The 21,305-nt window shown below is 41.7% G+C and overlaps 1 pseudogene; it reads left to right on the forward strand.

Moving 5' to 3' along the window:
• Nucleotides 1–12,842: 12,842 nt before the first annotated feature.
• LOC103751039 overlaps nucleotides 12,843–21,305 on the forward strand; it is a 77,143-nt pseudogene continuing 68,680 nt past the window's right edge.

Genomic DNA, 21,305 nt, shown 5'->3' on the forward strand with positions numbered 1-21,305 from the left:
GCCCTGGCTGGGCAAACTGTCTCCACCCCTCACATAACTTTTCATAGGAGAGAAATGTACCCTGTTTAATCGGGGGGAGGGGGTGTCATTACTCATCCCTGGGACAATTTTTATCTTCTGTATGTGTTTTTTGAACTGTTCCTCAGGTTTTAATGCCTTTCAAAAGCTCCTTAGAAGAATTTGGCCCTTTGTTAATTTTTCTTTTAGGAACCTGGGCTTGACACAAATCTTGCCACATTTGCCTTTGAGTAACCCAAGCAGACCTCTTTTTCTGCTTCATCTTTTTTATATCTCTTTTAGGTTGCTCTATTATTTTACAAACATAATTTATATGTTGGTCTAAGTCACTTAAATCTGTCAAAGACTTTCCTACTTTATAAAGATCCTGCCTGGCTAAGAAACTCAGCAGAGCCACTAAAGCTCTTTACCAATCTCAAGGTCCTTGCTCAATCATCTTCTTTAAATCTCTGGTGAATACAGTCCTATCTGGTCCAATGAACTGGGCATCATATATTGATTTCCTCATACCTAGGTCTCTCAGTAATTCCTGTCCCACTTATATTGTCCTCCAGCCCCTGATATTCATAAGACTCTCCACTGGTGATGACCAAGTACCTCTAATAGCTCCTACAAGTCAGTCTATCAGGGACTCATTCCCCCTGTACTGTCTCAGGTTATGTAACCTATATCTCGAGGAGGGATGGATAGTTATAGTTCTCGATTTTTCTGCTTATGTAGCACTTAGACTAATACTGTCTGTTCCCATGTCTCGTATCCTCACAAGCCAGGTGAAGAGGGGCTCTTTCACTGCTTCTTTGAAAGTCTTCAGTAGTTCTAACAGCTCCAGTATTCTGATTGCTATAGTCTCTCACACAGGACCATTGTTAAGGCCTCAGTCAGCATGCTGAAACATGGATTTTTCCTTTCTTTGTATTAAAGGTTTAACCTGCAGGGTATCTTCAGCTATTTCTACGTTGCTTCCTTCCTCATTACTATCTGCCTTCTTCCATGGGTTCCAGTTTTGGGGACCCCAGGAAAAGCCTTGTAGTGTTGATCTAATCTGAGCTCTTTTCTTCTGACTCCCTAGCCATAAAAAAACAAAACAAACAACAAACAAACAAACAAATAAAAAACAGCAGGCTAATTAACTCTAGCTCTTTTTCTCTTTTATCCAATTTACCAGCAAGGTCAGAGGCCAATACTGAAGAGATCAGCCTCATATCCCTTTCTTGCCTGAATTCCTCTCTTACACCTTCCATCTCCCTCAGGGCTCCCACCTCTGCCCAGGACAGATTTCTTATTCCACAAAGCACTGGGACAGAGCACCTCTGCAGCTGCTCATTGATACCTCTGCCCCTGGTGTGCTATTCCCAGGCTTGTAAAGTTTACTCTAGTCTGCAAAGCATCCCCATATTCACATGATAGACTCCATCAGTCAACTAAGCATGTCACTCCATACCACTTCCAAGAGGACTGTCTTCCCAGGACAGCCTCTGTGGACATCATCAGCCTGGGCAGCTTCACCTTAGTTTTGCATCTCACTATCCATTGCACTATCCATACCATTGCTGCTACCCCCACCAACCCTATGGGGATGGCCCACCATGTTAAAACTTCTTCTCCCAACACTCCCACATCCCCCAGCTTACTTTCCGTTGTTGGCCTCCTTCCCCATATCAGAGACAATACCACTGCTCTTCCCAAACCCATGCTGCGTTTTGTCCTATCCTGCTGACTGTGCCAATTGTTGCTTGCTAAAATTCCTTCTGGAAGGGGCAGACAACGTCTGGCCCCCTTTCTCCCTTGGTCCTATGGCAAAGTGAGGTACAATTTTGCCAAACTGCAGTTTGGAAAACAAGTGAGTTTATTTGGGCTCTTAGCAGTGGGTGAGCACCCCATTTCACAAGAGTGTGGGTGCTCCCTTCCAAAGGCTGCACTGGAAAGTCTCCATCCAGGCATGGATTGTGACATTTTTGCAGCCCTATGAAATGGTGAGAGAGACCATCCCTACAGCTTTCTCCACTTCTGTACACTTAGTCCCTCCCCCTTGTACAACTAGGGCCAACTGGTTGATTGGGAGGTGTAATTGACTCTCCTTGTCCCTTCCTTCTTGTCGAGCATCAACAGTTAAGTTTGTGATGATCTTAAGGAAGCAGGTGCAACTGAAACCAAGTTTGGGAAGAAGGCCTCTTTCCATAGCCTGTCAGCTGGAGGACAGTCCTATGCAACACCATTCTTTAGCTGGGTTGTGTAGAATTTGCTAAGTTTGGGGTTCCTTACATAGTCTATTTAATCCTTGGTCTGATGAATGCAATTTAGTACAGCCGTTACAGAAAACACCATGGAATTTCTGCCGAAAATTAAAAATAGATCTACCATAGGCTCCAGATACTCCATTTTTGAGATACGCCCACAGGAAATGAGATCAGCATACCAAAGAGATGTTCACTGTAGCACTAATCATAATAGCAAGGATGCGCAATCAGTCACATATATGGATAATATATGGTGTAGATACACAACAGAATATTATCTACCTGAAAAGAAGAATGAAATCCCGTTGTCTACGTCTTCCAGATGAAATCAGAGGGCGTTATGTTAAGTGAAATAAGCAAGACAAAGAAAGCCGATATCACATCTTGTCTCACATGTCTAAACTGAAAGTCAGCCTGAGGTAGAATAGTGATTAGAAGAGGCTAGCAGCATAGTGGGGGGGGGAGTATAAAGGGAGGTTGAATTTGGGCAGTGAATCCTGTATGCTTGGAATAACACACTGAATTCTCATTAGTATATGCAATTGACATTTAAATCAATAATAAAATAGACATAAAGAACTTCTCAAAAGCGCCATGCCCAGTCTAATAGATATAACTCCTCCTACTACTTTGTCTTCTCTATTAGTTTATATGTACTGTAAATCTCAACTAAATTAAAACACTAAATTGGTTGCATTTTCTCTCAGTGTATAATTAAAAGTTTCTTACTATATAATTTGAAGATTATATTTCCTGTGTTAATATGATTCTAACTAATATTGCTTCTCCTGTCACTCTTACTTATAGAAATAATAATCAGAAATAGTGATGATGAAGTAATATCTAATAGCCTCTTCATATAAATATAAACATAACCCTCAACATTCACCAAGTTAATTTAGTAATTTAGTGGGGAGTTCCATCTCCGAATATAACACATTCATACACACACACACACACACACACACACACACACACACCCCTCCTTGTGTGATGACAGTAAGACTGTTGGATCCTAATTGTATCAGTCTTAGTACTGTGATGCTTCTGTTCAATGCCTGGACATTTTAATCTAGATACAAGATACATGAGCTACATGACATATTTTAAATTTAGTTTTACCTTTTAAAAGATATATTTTTAATTATTTTACATGTATGTAAGTGCACCTGTGTTGTGCAATGTCTGCAGAGGTCAGAAGAGGGTATTGGATCCCTTGGAACTGGAGTTACAGATGGTTGTTAGCTGCCATGTGTATCCTGGGATTTGAACCCAGCTCTTCTGCAAGAGAAGCCAGTGCTCTTAACTGCTTAGCCATCTCTCCAGCCCCCTAGTTTCACTTTTCAAATTGATATTTACAAATTAAACTAGCTGTATATTTAAGCCAATTTTATCTGAATATGAAGGTGACAAGTAGTTTTTTTTAATATTTTTTCTTTTATTATATCCAGTGCTAGTATTTCCTAAATTCTCTTAGGAGAAAAGTCTCTAGAATAACTGACCATCAGACACTGTGTTTCACCCAACAGCCTTGAAATTTTACCTTTCTTTTTCAGGAAATGGCTTATTTTAGAATGTGAAAACAAAGACAGTAACCTTGAAGATACCTCTTCCATGCCCCAAATGCCCTCGTCTCCAAGAAAACAGCATTGCACTCAAACTTTAGCTCTCCTGTTGAAGTTACATCAACACTTTCCTGCTGATGAGGGAAAGATAGGCAACCATGGAAAGGACAGCCCAAGAAACACTTTGCTCACAGATGCTTCCTCTGTTCAATTAAAGGTTGCTAAAATACTACTCAGAAGATTTTAAGTGAGCTCTTGGAAAATAGAGCTCTCGGGCATTTTTAAGTGTGGACTGAGTATTTTGTGTGTTACAGTCACTGAGACCTCTGTTTCCAAAGAGCAGTGCTTCAGATTTGTGCTGAAGTGATAGGAAGGCAGGGAAACCGAAAGTACAGGCCTGCATCTTACAGAGAGATAAAATAGGGTTCTTTTTTCACGTTGTCAAATGATTCTTTACTTTGAAAGCAGACTGTGGTATTTTAGTAAATAGTGACTGTTTTGCTTCTGGGAATGTTTTCAGACTGTTCACTTGCAAGGCAGAAAAACCTTAAAGCTAAATGTTAGAAATCATTGGGAAATAATAAAGATAAAACGTTTCTGAAATTTTCATTAGTCAATAAAACATATGGTTCCATTTAGAAAAACAATCAATTGACAGATACGTCTTGGAGAAGTCAGCTATTACTTAAAGCAGTAAACGCGAATAGTCACATTTCCTTCGATTCTTACCTTCTCTTGAATTTGAAACAGTCTCCAAAAACATTCCCGACACATTTCATCAATAAAGCTGAGCAGCGCTTCAATTTTTAAGTAATGATGGTTGAATAAAAACTGCACACAAACAGCTTAAATATTAGAGCGCCTTCTTCTCCCTAACAGCACAATCTTTGAAACACATTGCTTTTCAGTCCTAACAAGATGCCATCTTTATAATTTTCTCAAACATATGTTGTACTAAAAGCTGCATGTCTTGATTCTAAAACTAAATTTAGAAACATAAGTTTCTCAATTTTAAGAGGACACAGAATATACACCACACCGAAAGCATTAAAACAGGCTCTATCTTGAAAAACCAGAAGAAAAAATATTTTATTAAGACTTACATCTTGCTTTATGTGAGCTGAAATGAAATCATTTAAAACACCAATCAGTTGCTGTCGGTCCCTGCTCTATGCAAAGGGAAATAATTAGGCCTTTGAACTGTTTGTCTGGAAAATAGGTAAAAAGGAGGGAAAAAAAGTAATGCTTCAATTATCTGAGCCCAGACTTAGACCTTTGGTAAGATTGTCTCAGAAGAAACAGAGTACCACAGATCGGAACCACGTGACCACAGATTTGTGCGAGCAGTCAGCCTCCTATAGATTCTAGACAGTCCTTAGGTTTACAGAGATCCATCTTTATCTTTAGGGTTGAGAATTTTCGAGAAAAAAGAAAAAAAGAAAAAAAAATCCTTACAGTTCGCAACAAATAATTCTTTTTCAGTCCTTATCATTCATCCCTGTACATAGGAGAATTTCAGTTTCAATCTTCAAGGTATGTCCTTTCTCTCCCTCACTTTAGTTCTGAAATTAAATACCCTAGCAATCGACTGTACTTCCTTCTTTCCTAATTTTCTCTGCTCCTTCTCCCTTCCCTTTCTTTAGCGGCCATGTGTCTTCTCTGCGGGGGAGTGAAAGTTCTTTTTTGAAGATGGTGGTCCTTCCCGGTACTGCACTGCCCTCTGGTGGCAGAGCACCGTACTTTCCATTTTCCTTTGCTCCTTGCGGCCTTTCACCACTTCCTTCCTGCCTTCCATCCACCCTTCTCATTTCTCTCTCTCTCTCTCTCTCTCTCTCTCTCTCTCTCTCTCTCTCTCTCTCTCTCCCCCCCCCTTTATTTTGCCAAAAAGGAGGCTACATTAACATTTGCCAACTGGGCCTAATGATGCCAGCCTATAATCTTAGCTACCCAGGAGGCTGAGTCCGGAGGATGGCAAGGTGAAGTCCGGCCTAGGTAGTTCATGGAGACCCTGTCTCCAAAAAGCAAAATACAGAAAGACCTGGGGCTGTAGCTCAGTGGCAGAGAGCTTGTCTAGCAGGGGTGAGACCCTGGGCTCCATACTACAACTGAAAAGGAACACAAAACTTTTTCATGTGACTTTTAGCAAACCCCCCACCCCCGTTGTATTAGTTACTTTTTTGTTGCTGTAGTAAAATACCCTGACCAGCAGCAACTTATGGGTGAAAGACTTTATTTTGGCTTTATGGTTCCAGCAGGATAAGAACCCACCATGGTGGGGAGGCATGGCAACAAGCAGTGGGAACGGCTGCAGGAGCTGAAAGATGAGAACTCACATCTGCAACTGAAACCCAACGCAGAAGTGAATTATAAATAGGCTGTGGCTTTGAACTCTGAAAACATGCCCCCAGTGTCATACTTCCTCCAGCAAGGTCGCTCCTCTTAAAGGTTGCATGACCATCCCCAAATAGCCCCACCAACTGCAGACCAAATATTCAAGCCACGTCCATTTTCTTCTCAGAGGGAATTGGTTTGTAAGACATATTACTGTCTGATTAGTAGCTGTCACATCTTAGTCCTTAAATCCCTTATCAGCAGCCTTGGAGCTTCCCCCTCTTTTCTCTTTGGACATTATCAGTACACATCCAAATTCTAAGAGAACAAGAAATGTATATTAGCAGACTCACCAACATGATCATTTAATTTAATTAGTGCTATGTATTTAAACATTCTTTATCAAAATATCCCACTACTCCAAGGTGCAGGAGCTTAATAAATGTTCTGATAGCATTAATGTAAATCATTACTCTGTTAAAAGATGCATCAATAGACTCTTAGAAGTAATACAGATTTCCATGTTCATGCCCTTATTTGTATCAGGTATGCTTGAAACGATATGGGTAAGGTTATCCCTAAGCTACAGCAAGTTTTAAAGGCTGTCCCCATTTCTGTGATTGTGCTGGTGTAACTTCAGCGGTCTTGACATTTACAGGAGAGAAGGGACCATTTTGCATTCAGAATGGTGGCACCTTCTCTGAGAAATCAAATACCTCTGAATAACTCAGCGTTCAGAGAGACACTTAAAAGACAGAATATAACTAGGTGTGGTGGCATAGACCTGTAAAGTCAGTTATACAGGAGGCCGAGGAGGAGGATCACAAGTTCAATGGCCACCCGGGCTGCATTTAAGACCAACTTGAGTAACTCAGAGAACCTGCTCAATATTTAGAAAGAAGGGGCTAGAGAGATGGCTCAGTGGCTAAGAACACTGGTTGTTCTTGCAGAAGACTTGGGTTCGAATCCCAGCACCCACATGGCAGCTAACAACCATCTGTAACTCCAGTCCCAGGGGATCCAACAGCCTTTTTTGACCTCTGTAGGCATTGCATGACTTGGGTGCACTTACCTGAATACAGTCAATACACGCATACACATTAAATAAATTTTTTTAAAAAATTTTAAACAGGAAAGAAAAACATTTTAACTTTTTTAACTTTCCCATTTTAAAAAAAGGGAAAACAGAATCTAAAATTTTGTCTCTTGGAGATATGTCCTATTCACAATTCACAACACAAGGTTCATCTCTCTACTCATGAGATGCTACACATTATAAACTGAAATGCTTCCTCAGAAGTCACCTTCCCTCTGAACCAGAAACTCACAGCTGGCCTCAGGGTCTTCCCTGGTCTCTGCTGGACAGTGGCATGAGCAACAGGCCTTAGCCTATGACTGCAGAGGATTCTGGCTCTTTCTATGCTCAAAGCATGTGCTGTGAGAGTTCACAGTTCATCCATTTGCTTCTTCTTGTAAAGCTCCCCCTCAATGGTGTCCGTTCAGGTCACCAAGTTTCTACCTTTCCTCCGACTCAGTGTTTCTCACCCTCCCCTTGGTGGAAGAAAACTTCTAGAGTGCCAGCACTCACTTAAGCCATGGAGAGCCAGAAACGGGCTGCCTTTGGTTCATCTGTTCAGTCCACCAAATCGAATAGCATCACTTCCATTTCAAGATAGAAAATATAACTTTCCCAACTTACAGAGAAGAAATGTTAACAATTAGCAAATCTTGTACTTGAAAATTTTTGTTAATCTGTATATGGAGCAATGATATTTGTTGATTCAATTGAAATAGAAAAAAAAAGAAAATGCAAATCAGAAACTCAAATACTATAAATTTACTCATTTTCAATATTGTTATATGGCACAATCAGTCACTTAGACAGCAAAGGCCTTTGAATGTGAGTTTAGAAGTGTTTGGCAGTACATTTACTCCTCCTTATCTTCTAGATGCAATATATGTTTGAGGATGGAAACAGGGAATTATGCTCTTACCAAATCAAATCTACCTGGGACTGATACGTTCCGGTAGACAAATATGAACTAGCCAGAAAGCTGAAGAAAATTAAATTGAGCTAGTGGAGGAAAAAGCTCTTCATAAATCCAATAAATAAATTAATGGAAAGAATGGCAAACATGCCAGTATCGAGTATGTGTCAGGACAGATCCTTTTTCTTAATAAAAAGAAACATAAATTTAAGATGTCCATCAAGTTTTTCATGTTAGCTGGTGTCAGTGTGTCAGGACAAATTGTCTGCAGGCTGATTATACACTTAGCTGTAGGAAGGAATTTTGAAGACAAATTTTCTACAGGGTTCAAGAATCAGACTTAGACTCTAAATGCAAATGGATGTCTAATCTACAAATGAGAGTGTCTATAGAATTATATTAAAGCAAGATGCATTTGTAGTCAAGCAGTTAGCTAATGCTACTACTGAGCTTACTAAAACCTACTTTTCTTTAAATATTTTATTCACACATTTGATTTTTCGATCTATGAAGTAATTCTACATAGACAACAAGCCAACAAGCAGCAACCATGTAAAGCACTATTTCCACTGCCTCGGTCTTTCTTCCTGTCTTGCGCCTAGAGCCCAGGCAGCCATCCTGCCATCTGGGTGGGCATAGCAACACAGCTCTGACATACAGAGTTTCTAAAACTAAATCGGTCACAAGACTTTTTGTGATTTGGCATTTTTCTTAAATAAATGATTTTTTATCTCATCTCCTCTAAGGAGACTGCCCAGTGACTTGCAGTCAAACATTCCCAAATGAGGGTGACTCAACAGGTATGAAATAAAATTTCCTGACTACCAGATAGTAGCATGAGAACTAGAATCCATGTGTGGGCTGCAGTCAGAAGCCCAATGAAAACATAAAACTGCCACCAGCAAAGTTCAGAAGTCTGTTAACATACAGCTAGGCTGTGGTTGGATCCAAGCAAGTCTTTGTAGGAAAGGAAGAAAACAGAAACAAAGAAGCAGGAGCTGGGCAGGCCATCTCCTGGATCTAGAAAAACATGTAAAAATCACTTAGTAATGAAATCTGAAAAGTCAGAGCCCAGTGATGAAGAAGAATTCTCCATGCTTAGTCCTTAGTCAAGGCAGAAGCTGCTCTGGCTTTCAGAGAGCAGGGAAACCAGAGGATATAAAAAATAAACCCTGACAACCAGGAATGATGAGCCATTTTTTATTTTACACTGTGGAAGTAATAGTAATATAAAATGTAAATCCTAGTAATCAGAGGTACCAATAACTGCAATTGGCAATACTGACATTAACCAGGTTTTTGTTGGTTAACAGTCTTTTGAATAATAAGTAGTCTGCCTTGTCTATTATTATTAGTGATGGTTAATCTTGTCAACTGGAAAGGATCTAGAGTCACCAAGGAAACAAGCCTCCTGGCATGCCTGTGAAGAATTATCTAGATGAACTGAGGTGTGAAGACCCACCTTAACCCTTTTACCATGGGCCAAGATCGGACTGAATGAAAAGGAGAAAGCTGAGCCCCAGTGTCCATGGGGCTCCATCTCCCTCTGCATCCTGGCTGCAAAAGTAGTGTGACCAGCTGCCTCAGGCTCCTCCCACCATGACTTTCCCACCATGATGGTCCACACCCTCAAACAAGCTGAAATAAACTCTCCCTTCTTTCCTTAAGTTGCTTTTGTCAGAGTATTTTGTCACGGCAACAAGATAAGTAACTAATATATCCCCATTTTGCCAGGTAAGGAAGAGTCATTCTGAATTTTTTTGTTTATGCTAATTAGGGAAAGGATGACTTGAAACTGAAATATAAAGCAGAAACAGACTTCTAGTAATCTTAAATATTCACATCTTCCCTGGCAATGTTGCTTTCTAATAGACACATCTTTACTCAACCTTCCAATAGATTTTGTATTAGTTACTTTTCTTGCTGTTGTGACAGAATGCTTGAAAGAAACAAATTTGGCAAAGACAGACTCATTTTGACTCATGGTTTAAAGGAGGGACGCAGTCCATCACCACAGGAAGGTATGGCAGTAGGAACTGGAGGCAGCTGGCCTCATTTGTTACTTAAGTTAGCAAGCAGAGAGATAAGTTCTCTGCTAGTTTTCTTTTTTTCCCCTTTTAGTCCATCTCTGACCCCAATCCATGAGATGGTGCCATCATGTTCAGGGTGGGTCTTCCCTTCTCAATAAAACCTCTCTGGAAATACCATCACAGAAACTCCCAGAGCTCTGTCTCTGGTTGATATTAAATCCAGTCAAGTTGGTAATCAGGATTAATCATTATGAGATTTGAATGCTATTCATCTGGAATGGATAGATCTTGATGCATTTATTCTCCAAATAATTTTAATAGACCCATAATGTGAGATATGAATATAACTGTGAATAATATCCAGGCAACCTCGGTCTTGCCAGAAGTTCTCTTCAGAATTTCTTGCCACATTACAGTCATGCCTTAATTAAAACAAAAACAAAAACAACAGCTGACTCAACATTCATAAAGACGGAGAGTGGACCTGAACTGCCAAACACCTGTTCCTTCAGATGTCTCTTGGAACTGTACTCCAGAGTCACGGCTTCACTCAGTCTTTCACTGAAACAATTTCCAGCATGAAATGGGGAAGTAGAAGTCGGGAGACACCCTTACCTTACCAGAGAATCTTACTCTTCATCACTAGGCCTAGAGTATCACACACATTCAATTTCTCTCATTGTTTGCAGTGAAAAAAAGCATGCTGCTTTCAGTGCTTTGATGTGCAAGACATGTATAGCACATTCCTATACAGTCTTATACTATCTTGGGTGGAGGGTAAGGAGGGGTCCTGAGGTGTTAAGATCATATGCCCAAGCCACAAGAGGAGCACACAGGTCAGTGAGCTTGTTTACATTGTAAACAGTAACTTTTTGGTCGCAAGTTTAGATAAAAGTTTTTAGGCCAGATTTTTTCCATATTGTAAGTCATTTCTACAGTTCTTACCTTTTCTTGAGGGGGAAGGAGAGGACTTTCTGTTATTCCTTATGAGAGTTCACCACTAAGAGGAAAGTGTCATATTGTCATATTCTTTTTCATCAATGATACAGTGTACCATGAAATTGAACTTGTGATATAAAAATACAGAAAACACTTAATTGTAGCCTACTAAATACAACAGATAATTAATCAGAACGCAAAATGCTACAATTTGAAGGTACATGGTGAACCACCAGGATAAACAAAACAAATCTCAAAGTTCAGTAGAGATTTATGGAAAAAGTTGCACCCAAGAAAAGATGCCTCAATAGAGCTCATTGATAAAAGTGGCTGAGGCAGAAAGCCAAAGAGAAGAACGTGCTCATGCCCGAGTCCTTGGCCTGGGGAAACATGGTGCATTGGAGAAATGTAGCAATGTAAGGAGTAAGGAACATCAAGTTTACCTCAATTACCAGACAATTTTTATTGAAAGTGTTAATAGTCTCATGTCACAAAGCCTGTCTCATGAAAATTATGTAATACAATCAGAGTAAAGATTTGGAAGAAACAGAAATGCATTTGTAGAAGTTTTACAGGAACTGCAACATACACTGCCTCTTTTGAGTACAAAGGAGGACAATGATAAAGAAAATGATGGCTTGACAGAAGCTGAACTTTAGGAGTGTGATATGATCCAAGACGTGCTAGGGATATCTAAAACCACAACAAATATCAGGCCCTGTATATAGTACAGTTTTCTTTCCTGAATATGCACACACTTATCAAAAACTTAACTTATAAAGTAGGTAAAGGGTTGGAGAGATGACTCAGAAGTTAAGAACATTCTCTGTCCTTGCAGAGGACCTAGTTTCAGTTCCCAGCAACATAGCAGCTCACAACCACCTATAACACCAGTTCGAGAGGATCTGATGCTCTGTTCGGGTCTTGGCAGGCACTGCACAAACATGATATATGTATAGGTAGGTATGTAGGTAGGTAAGTAGATTGATAGATAGATGATAGATAGATAGATAGATAGATAGATAGATAGATAGATGATATATATAAACATTCACATAATTAAAAATAAATTTTAAGAAATTAAATTAGGCACCATAAGAAATTAATAATAATGAACAATGAAATAGGATAATTCTAACAGTGTACTCTAAGAGAAGCTATATGTTTGTTGTTTCTCAGCTTCCTATACTTTCACTTTTTCATTTAAAAGTAACAGCTTCATTTGTTGTATCATACTAGTTAACGTTACTACTCTTGGATTTGGGGGTCATCATTAAGTAATATCAAGGTTACAGGATGCAAAATCTATATACTGTATCTTTCAGCTTGATAAAGCTATTTACTGACTGATGGGAGGGCAGTATCAATAACATGGATCAGCTGGGAAAAGGGCAATTCATGCTCTGAGAACATTAGATTTACCCTTATTATGCATACAGCATACACTTTAAAGTTTATGAATGGCTTGTTTCTGGAATTCTTTATTTAATATTTTTGGCTCTACAATTGACTATACGTAATTGAAACCCACAGAAATTAAAACTTTGGAGGCTCCACACTTCCAGGGGACTTTCCTTCTATTATGAAGTAAGCAAAATAGATGAAAACCTCTCTCTTCCTCTCTCTCTCTTTCTTCTTCTTCCTCCTCCTCTTCCTCCTCCTCCTCCTCTTCCTCCTCCTCCTCCTCAGGCGCCGACCGCTCCTGCCTTCGAGGGCTAGCTTCGGGAAGGAAGGATGAACCCGGGTGAACCAGGCGGCCGGGGAGCCAAAGGGGAGACCCCTTCAGTCCTTCGGGTAAGGAAGCAGATGATGGACAGGCAGGGACATGAGGTTGGTATGCCCAAAGGGCTCTCTAAGAAGAAAGCATTTAGGTTGAAAACTGAGTGACAGGGGGATCTGTGCAGATACTAGAAGGAAGGATGGTCCAAACCCAAACAACTGTCACCTGAAAGCCCAGTGGCAGAAGTGACTCTGGTAAGACTAAAAGGCAAATTGTCGGCCACCGTGACCATTCATAGAAGTCACAGAATTCAAGGAGCCAGGGAAAGGGAATGAATTTTATTCTAAGTGCAGTGGGGAGCCATGGGAGGGTTTTCAAAAATAAGAATTGCACATCTGTGATCCCCAGCACTCAGGGAAGCAGAGGAGGCAGAAGAATCACTGTAAGTTTTAGTCCAGCAAGGCTACCAAGTGTGACCCTGTCTCAGAAGAAAACATGATAAACATATATAATATATAAAATAATAGGACTTATTATGTGTAATACAATAATACAGTATTGTAATGATATAATAAGTACATAATAAAATGATATTGTTTCAATCAATAACTAATCTAATTTATTTTTTCAAAAAGACCACATTGTTAAGTGAAATGGAATCAGGAGTGGGTAAGAGGGGAAATGAACGTACTTGACTCTGTTTTGAATGTGAATTGTGTTTGTTTCCCCCAAGGCTTTGTGTATTGAAATTTAGTCCCTATTCTGAAGTACTCAGAGACTGAATATACAATCCAAGTGTGGCTTACAAAGAACCTTTAGGAAGTGACTAGGGTTAGATAAGGATTTTTGAGTGGTGGAAATATCCCTCTGATTTCAAAAGAAGTGGAAGAGATACCAGAAAAATATGTCCACATGTATACTCCACGTGTTTTCCTATGCGTCACCCGCAGAGTCCTCCAGCAAGAAGGCCACCTCCAATGAGGTCCCTTGACCCTGCACTCCTACAACTGTAAGCCACCATAAGTCTTTTATAAAGCAACCTAACTCAGGCATTTCATTACAGTAATGAAAGCAATTTTTGTGCTACAATGGCCATTACAATGCTAAGAATGAGAAATTATTGTGATTTAAGATAGTGGTAGCAGAGGAAAAGAAGAGGCAGTTTATTTAAGGCTTAGCTCAAGTTCACATTCATGAACTGGATACATGGATGGAAGAAAAAAATAACGGAGACTAAGTTCAAGAGCTGAGATTTAAGAGACTGCTGGTAGGTGGTGCCTTGGGATGAGCAGAATGATGAATGAGGCCAATCAAGGAGGAGAAAGGGAGAAGGAGCATTCAACTTTGATTATATGGAGCTGCTGTGCAATTAAGTCACGCTGCCCTTAGACATCAGGAGGGTGTCTGCACAGTCGTAAACCCATGACCATTTTGCAAACATACCACGTGCCTAGAGTGTCATTTTGATGAGGCAGTGCTCTGAACTGCTGCTCTTGTGCTTCACTGAGCTGCTCCCAGGACCTCTCTAGCCACTCCTGATGCTCATGGCTAATCAAAGACAGCCCCATAGTTAACCATCTCTGCTTCAATCAGGGATCCAAGGTGGTAAACTATCCAAGGAGAACATCAGTTACTGATCCTCAGAGACAACATGAGAGAGGTGATTCCCAAGATCAGCTCCATTAATTCTGCCCCCGAGGCCAGCAACCCTTCATGTTTCCCACTGCTCCTAAGGGAAAGTCCTCTCTCCTCCCTCCTCTCTCTACCTATTTTCTCTTTCTCTCTCTTTCCTCTCTCCCTCTCCCTTTCTTTTCTACACACCAATAACAGTGGACTTGCCATCTGCTGTTTATGCCACAGAATACTGAAATGGAACTCATCAACTCTCCACTTAGCTGAAACCATAGACAACTAAATGCTCTCTTTGCCCCTTCTCATATATTAGAGAACCACAAGCAAAGGCGAGGTCAGCATCATCATGATGCAGGGCCACACTGCACCATGTCAGCTCATCATGGCTGCATTTGTTACTTTTCTCATCACTGTGACCAAATACCTGGCAAAAAGCAATCTCTGGGAGGAAGGACTCACTTCCCAGGTAGTTTGGGAGGGAAGTGTCCATCACAGTGATAGTTATGGCCTTCCCTCAACTTGTGAGAGGCAGGCACCAATGAACTGGCAGTTTTATCTTGTAATTCATTTTAAAGTTTTGCTTATTATTCTGAGCATAATCATTGCTAATTGGGGTGTTTACATTAATGAAAATAGCTGGATAGTTATGGAGATTGACCCAAATTTTCATCCACTGCAAACCAAGATGGCCCCATAGAACAAAAGAAAGAATGACATCATTAAAGTTGCCATGCATGCCAGGTTCAACACAATGGCCACATCGTTTTTAAGCTTTGATGGTATTCAGCCTTGGTGCAAGATCACCTTCTTTTTTTTTTTTCACTAAATTTTGGAGTGTCTTACTCCAATACCCATTGTACTGAGAAAATAAAGCAGTCAGAAAAGAATTTCCTCTAATTATTCAGGTTCCTCCAACCCTCTTTGCTTATTTGAGGGAAGAATTTTCTTTGCTCCTTGTGTGCTAAATCCTACATGTATGCAAAAGCCTTCAGCACCTGCACCCTGACTCAAGATGACAGTATATCTCCTCCCTCCTGCTTGACCCTTTTCCATTTTCTTCTGGATTATTCTCATAAGTATACAGACTTGTATGTCTACTTCATGATTCCCCTCCTTAATGTCTCCTGAATGCATGCTAATCTAACTCATACCCTTCCTCTCCATTAAAATTACTTTTTCTCACTTTACACAGTCTCATTATGTTTCTAAGCTTGGCCTCAAATGCACCATGCAGTGCAGGCTCACCTCAAACTCCTGATCTTCCTGTGTTTAGCCTCCTGATTGTTGGGACTACAGGGGTCTGCATGTCCCATGCCTTTCTCCCTCCGTTCCTAGGCCTGGTGTCTGTCTTGTTGCTCTTACTCTATGTTCCAGAATCATGAAAAACCTCAAATATGGGACTTTTCTCTTCTCTCAGTACACACCTTCTGTGATGGCTAATCCTGGGTATCAACTTGACTGGATCTGAGATTAAATGAAATGAGAGAGATCTTCTTGATTGGATCATCTGAAGCTGGAAGACACACCCTAAATGTGGGTGCTACCTTCTGATGGCAGCCGGTATAAAAGGCCAAGGCAGAGGAGAACACCAGGCTTCTTGCTTCTTGCCTTCTCTCTCTCTCTGGTGAGTTTGTCTTGCTGCTGCAGACGAAGACTAGCTGATCTTTGGGAATTCGTCAGACCTTCAGCACCAGATTGGGACTACTGAGAGATCCAGCCTCGTGGATTGAGCCACTACAGGTTCTAGCCTCTCCAGTGTGGTACAGCCATTGTTGGACTACTCATACTCTATCCTGTGAGCTAAACTAATAAATCTTGATACTGTGGTACCAGGAGTGGTCTAGAGAAACAGAATTGAAAGAATGAATTTCTTTAATGGGTTTGTTGGTATTTGGAGCAGGCTCTCCAACTCAGAGCCTTCAGGTAGCATGGAGAGCACTGAAAATCCATGGGGTAGACTATTTGAAAGAATTATGGAGCTAGACCCATTTGAATCTCCTAACTTACCTCTTGTGAAGAGCAAGAAATTTAGTGACTCTATACATAAAACATTTGACAATTTGTGGAAAAATAAGAAAAATGATGCTGGCTGGTTACTTCGAGCATCTCTGGATAAAGTGATGAAGATAAACAATGAGCTTAGTGATAAAAATGACAAGCTCCAGATTCAAATCCACAGTTTAAAAGTTTCCAAGTGTCAGCCAGGCATGGTGGCGCATGCCTTTAATCCCAGCACTCAGGAGGCAGAGGCAGGCAGATCTCTGTGAGTTCAAAGCCAGCCTGGTCTACATAGTGAGTTCCAGGACAGCTGGGGTTACAGAGAGAGAAGAGAATCTTCTCTCCAGCAGCCAGAGAGCTAAAGCTGCAGAAAATCAAGCTGGAGCCCTTATTATACGTTTGGCTGACCTACAAGTCAAATTTAATTCCCAGCCTCGAAAGATGTCAGCAGTAAAGGTGATGGCATTGGTAGGAAAAGATTGGAATCTTGACACATGGGATGGAGATGTGTGGGAGAACCCTGAGGAGGCTGAGGATTTTGAATCCTCAGACTCTGAGGAATAAGATTCACCTGATGAATTAATCTCCCCACCCTCAGCAGAACCACCCTCCCCACCCTTGCCTGAGGAAACTAATCCCATTGAGGAAACTAATCCCATTCAGGGAGACAAAGCTGATGTCCCTCAGGGCCCAGTTGCTATTGCCTCTAGACCTATAACAAGACTCAAAGCTAAGAAGGCCCGTAGAGGAGAAATAGAAAGTGCGGTCCATGAGGAGGTGCACTACACCACTAAAGAATTTAGTGAATTTGCTAATTCATTAAGCAGAAGTCTAATGAATATGTCTGGGAATGGACATGTATGGGATAATGGTGGAAGGAACATAAAATTGGTTAGGGCTGAGTTTATTGACATGGGTCCTCTGACTGGAGATTCTAGGTTTAATATGAAAGCAAGTGCAGGTACGAAAGGTGTTAAAAGTTTATTTGATTGGTTGGCTGAGGTATTTATCAAAAGATGGCCTACTGACAGAGAGCTGGAGATACCTGATATCCCTTAGCTTAGTGTTGATGAAGGGATTGTAAGGCTCAGGCAACTTGGTATGCTTGAGTGGATTCACAGTGCAACACCAAATCCTCCACAATGGGATGGCCCAGAGGACATGCCTTTTACTGATTTTATAAGATGGAAAGTCCTGAGAGAGACACCAGAATGTTTGAAGAGCTTTGTTTTTGCTCTTTTCCTTATGCCGAATCTTACAGTTGGAGATGCTGCTGCTCAACTGCATAAATTAAATGCAAATATAATAAGTGTAACAGGACCTCAGAGTAGGGGTCAGGTGTCAGTATTGAATCACCAAAGACAAAGTGAGCATACTTATTGTAATGGGAAGAAAAGGCAAAACAACACCTACAATGGCATGACTCGAATGGACCTGTGGTACTGGCTAATCAATCATGGTGTTTCCAGGGACCACATACATAAGGAGCCTACTAAGTTTTTATTTGATGTGTATAAGCAGAAAAGCTCTAGGACAAATGATAGGAAGTCAGTATTGGATCGTAGAAATAGAGAATCTCGCTCAGTCAACCAATTTCCGGGCTTGAGACAGTTTACAGACCCAGAACCCCTTGAATGAAGGGAAGGCCAGGTGCCCTTGAGGAAGGACCTTGTTATAGTCACCCATCCTTTCCCTTGTTAATTCACGTTGTTATAGTCACCCATCCTTGTTAATTCACCCATCCTTCCCCAGAGGGACCTGCGGCCTTTTACTAGAGTAACTGTACATTGGGGGAAAGGAAATAATCAGACTTTCTGTGGTCTATTGGATACTGGTTCTGAGTTGACACTGATTCTGGAGACCCTAAAAAGCATCGTGGCCCTCCAGTTAAAGTAAGTGCTTATGGAGGTCAGGTGATAAATGGAGTTTGGCTGAAGTCCGACTGACAGTGGGTCCAGTGGGTCTCTGAATTCATCCTGTGGTAATTTCCCCAGTACCAGAATGTATAGTTGGGATAGATATACTTGGGGATTGGCAGAATCCCCACATTGGTTCCCTGACCTGTGGAATGGGGGCTATTATGGTTGGAAAGGCCAAATGGAAACCACTAGAATTGCCTCTGCCAGGAAAAATAGTGAACCCAAAACAGTATTGCATCCCTGGAGGGATTGCAGAAATCAGTGCTACCATCAAGGATTTGAAAGATGCAGGGGCGACGAGTCCCACCACATCTCCCTTTAACTCTCCTATTTGGCCTGTGCAGAAGACAGATGGGTCACAGAGAATGACAGTTGACTATCAAAAACTTAATCAAATAGTGACTCCAATTGCAGTTGCTGTACTAGATGTGATTTCCTTACTCGAGCAGATTAATACATCTCCTGGTACCTGGTATGCAGCTATTGATTTGGCAAATGCTTTCTTCTCAACACTGGTTCATAAGGACCACCAGAAGCAATTTGCTTTCAGATGGCAAGGTCAATAGTATACCTTTACTGTCCTGCCTCAAGGGTATCTTAACTCTCCATCATTGTGCCATAACTTGGTTCGAAGGGATCTTGATTGCCTGACTCTTCCACAAAATATCACACTGGTCCACTATATTGATGATGTTATGCTGATTGGATCCAGTGAGCAGGAGGTAGCAGACAGTCTGGACTTGTTGGTCAAGCATATGTGCATGAGAGGATGGGAAATGAATCTAACCAAAATTCAAGGGCCTTCTACCTCAGTGAAATCTCTAGGAGTTCAGTGCTGTGGAGAATGCAGGGACATTCCAAGGTGAAGAATAAGTTGTTGCAGTTGGCCCCTCCCTCCACCAAGAAAGGAGCACAAGTCTTGGTGGGCCTGTTTTGATTCTGGAGGCAGCACATTTCTCATCTGGGTGTGTTACTAGGACCCATATATCAAGTGACTTGGAAGGCAGCTGACGTTGAGTGGGTCCTGGAACAGGAAAGGGCCCTTCAACAGGTCCAGGCTGCTGTACATGCTGCTCTGCCCCTTGGGCCATATGATCCAGCAGACCCGATGGTGCTTGAGGTATCAGAGGCAGATAAAGATGCTGTTTGGAGTCTCTGGCAGGCCCCCAGAGGGGAATCACAGCAGAGGCCATTGGGATTTTTGAGTAAGGCTCTGCCTTCATCTGTGGACAACCATTCTCCCTTTGAGAGACAGTTCTTAGCCTACTATTAGGCCTTGGTGGAAACTGAACGTTTGACAATGTGCCACCAAGTCACCATGTGACTGGAGCTGCCTATCATGAGCTACGTGTCATCTGACCACCCCCCCAAGCCATAAAGTAGGCCATGCATAGCAACATCCATTATCAAATGGAAGTGGTATATATGTGTTCGGGCTCGAGCAGGCCTGGAGGGCATAAGCAAGTTACATGAAGAAATTTCCCAAATGCCTATAGTTCCTACTGTTAGGATGCCTCCTGTTCTCAAGCATGCACCTGTGGCTTCATGGGGTGTGCCCTATGATCGGTTGACTGAGGAAGAGAAGACTAGGGCTTGGTTTACAGATGGTTCTGCACGCTATGCAGGCACTACTCAGAAGTGGACAGCTGTAGCATTACAGCCAATTTCTGGAACAACCCTGAAGGACACTGGGGAAGGAAAGTCTTCACGGTGGGCAGAACTTCAGGCAGTGCACATGGTCATGCTTTTTGCTTGGAATGAGAAATGACCAGAAGTGTGATTATATACTGATTCATGAGTTGTAGCCAATGGTTTGGCTGGATGGTCAGGGACTTGGAAGGAGCATGATTGGAAAATTGGTGAGAAAGACATTTGGGGAAGAAGTGTGTCGATAAATCTCTCCAAATGGGCAAAGGATGTGAGCATACTTGTGTCTCATGTAAATGCTCATCAAAAGGTGGCTTCAGCAGAAGATGAGTTTAATAATCAAGTAGATTGGATGACCCGCTCTGTGGATTGTCAGCCTCTTTCTTCAGCTATCCCTGTCATTGCTCAATGGGCCCATGAACAAAGTGGCCATGGTGGCAGAGATGGAGGTTATGCATGGGCTCGACAGCATGGACTCCCACTCACGAAAGCTGCCCTGGCTACAGCTGCTGCTGAGTGCCAGATCTGCCGACAACAGAGACCAACACTGAGCCCCTGATATGGCATTGTTCTCCATGGCGACCAGCCTGCCACCTGGTGGCAGGTTAACTACATTGGACCACTTCCATCTTGGAGGGGACAGCGTTTTGTCCTTACAGGAATAGACACTTACTCTGGTTATGGATTTGCCTTTCCTGCACGTAATGCTTTTGCCAAAACTACTATCGGGGGACTTGCAGAATGCCTTATCCACCGTCATGGTATTCCTCACAGCATTGCTTCTGAGCAGGGAACTCACTTAACAGCCAAAGAAGTGCAACAGTGGGCCCATGGTCATGGAATCCACTGTTCTTACCATGTTCTCCACCATCCTGAAGCAGCTGGCTTGACAGAACAATGGAATTGCATCTTAAAGGTACAGTTACAGTGCCAATTAGGTGGCAATAGCCTGGAGGGCTGGGACAGGGTCCTCCAGAGGCAGTGTATGCTTTGAATCAGCATCCAGTATATGGTACAGTTTCTCCTATAGCCAGGATTCACAGGTCCAGGAATCAAGGGGTGGAAGTGGGAAGGATTCCACTCACAATCACTCCTGGTGGCCCACTAGGAAAATTTTTGCTACCTGTACCCTCTACTTGGCACTCTACTGGCTTGGATGTTTTGGTTCCAGAGGAGGGAGTGCTTCTTCCAGGAGAGACAACAAACATTCTGTTGAACTGGAAGCTAAGACTTCCCCTGGACCCTTTGCGCTTCTGATGCCCTTAAGTCAGCAGGCTAAGA

This window comes from Nannospalax galili, unplaced genomic scaffold (genome assembly GCF_000622305.1).
Source record: "Nannospalax galili isolate Female #2095 unplaced genomic scaffold, S.galili_v1.0 scaffold305, whole genome shotgun sequence".
In the NCBI taxonomy this organism is placed as follows: Eukaryota; Metazoa; Chordata; class Mammalia; order Rodentia; family Spalacidae; genus Nannospalax; species Nannospalax galili.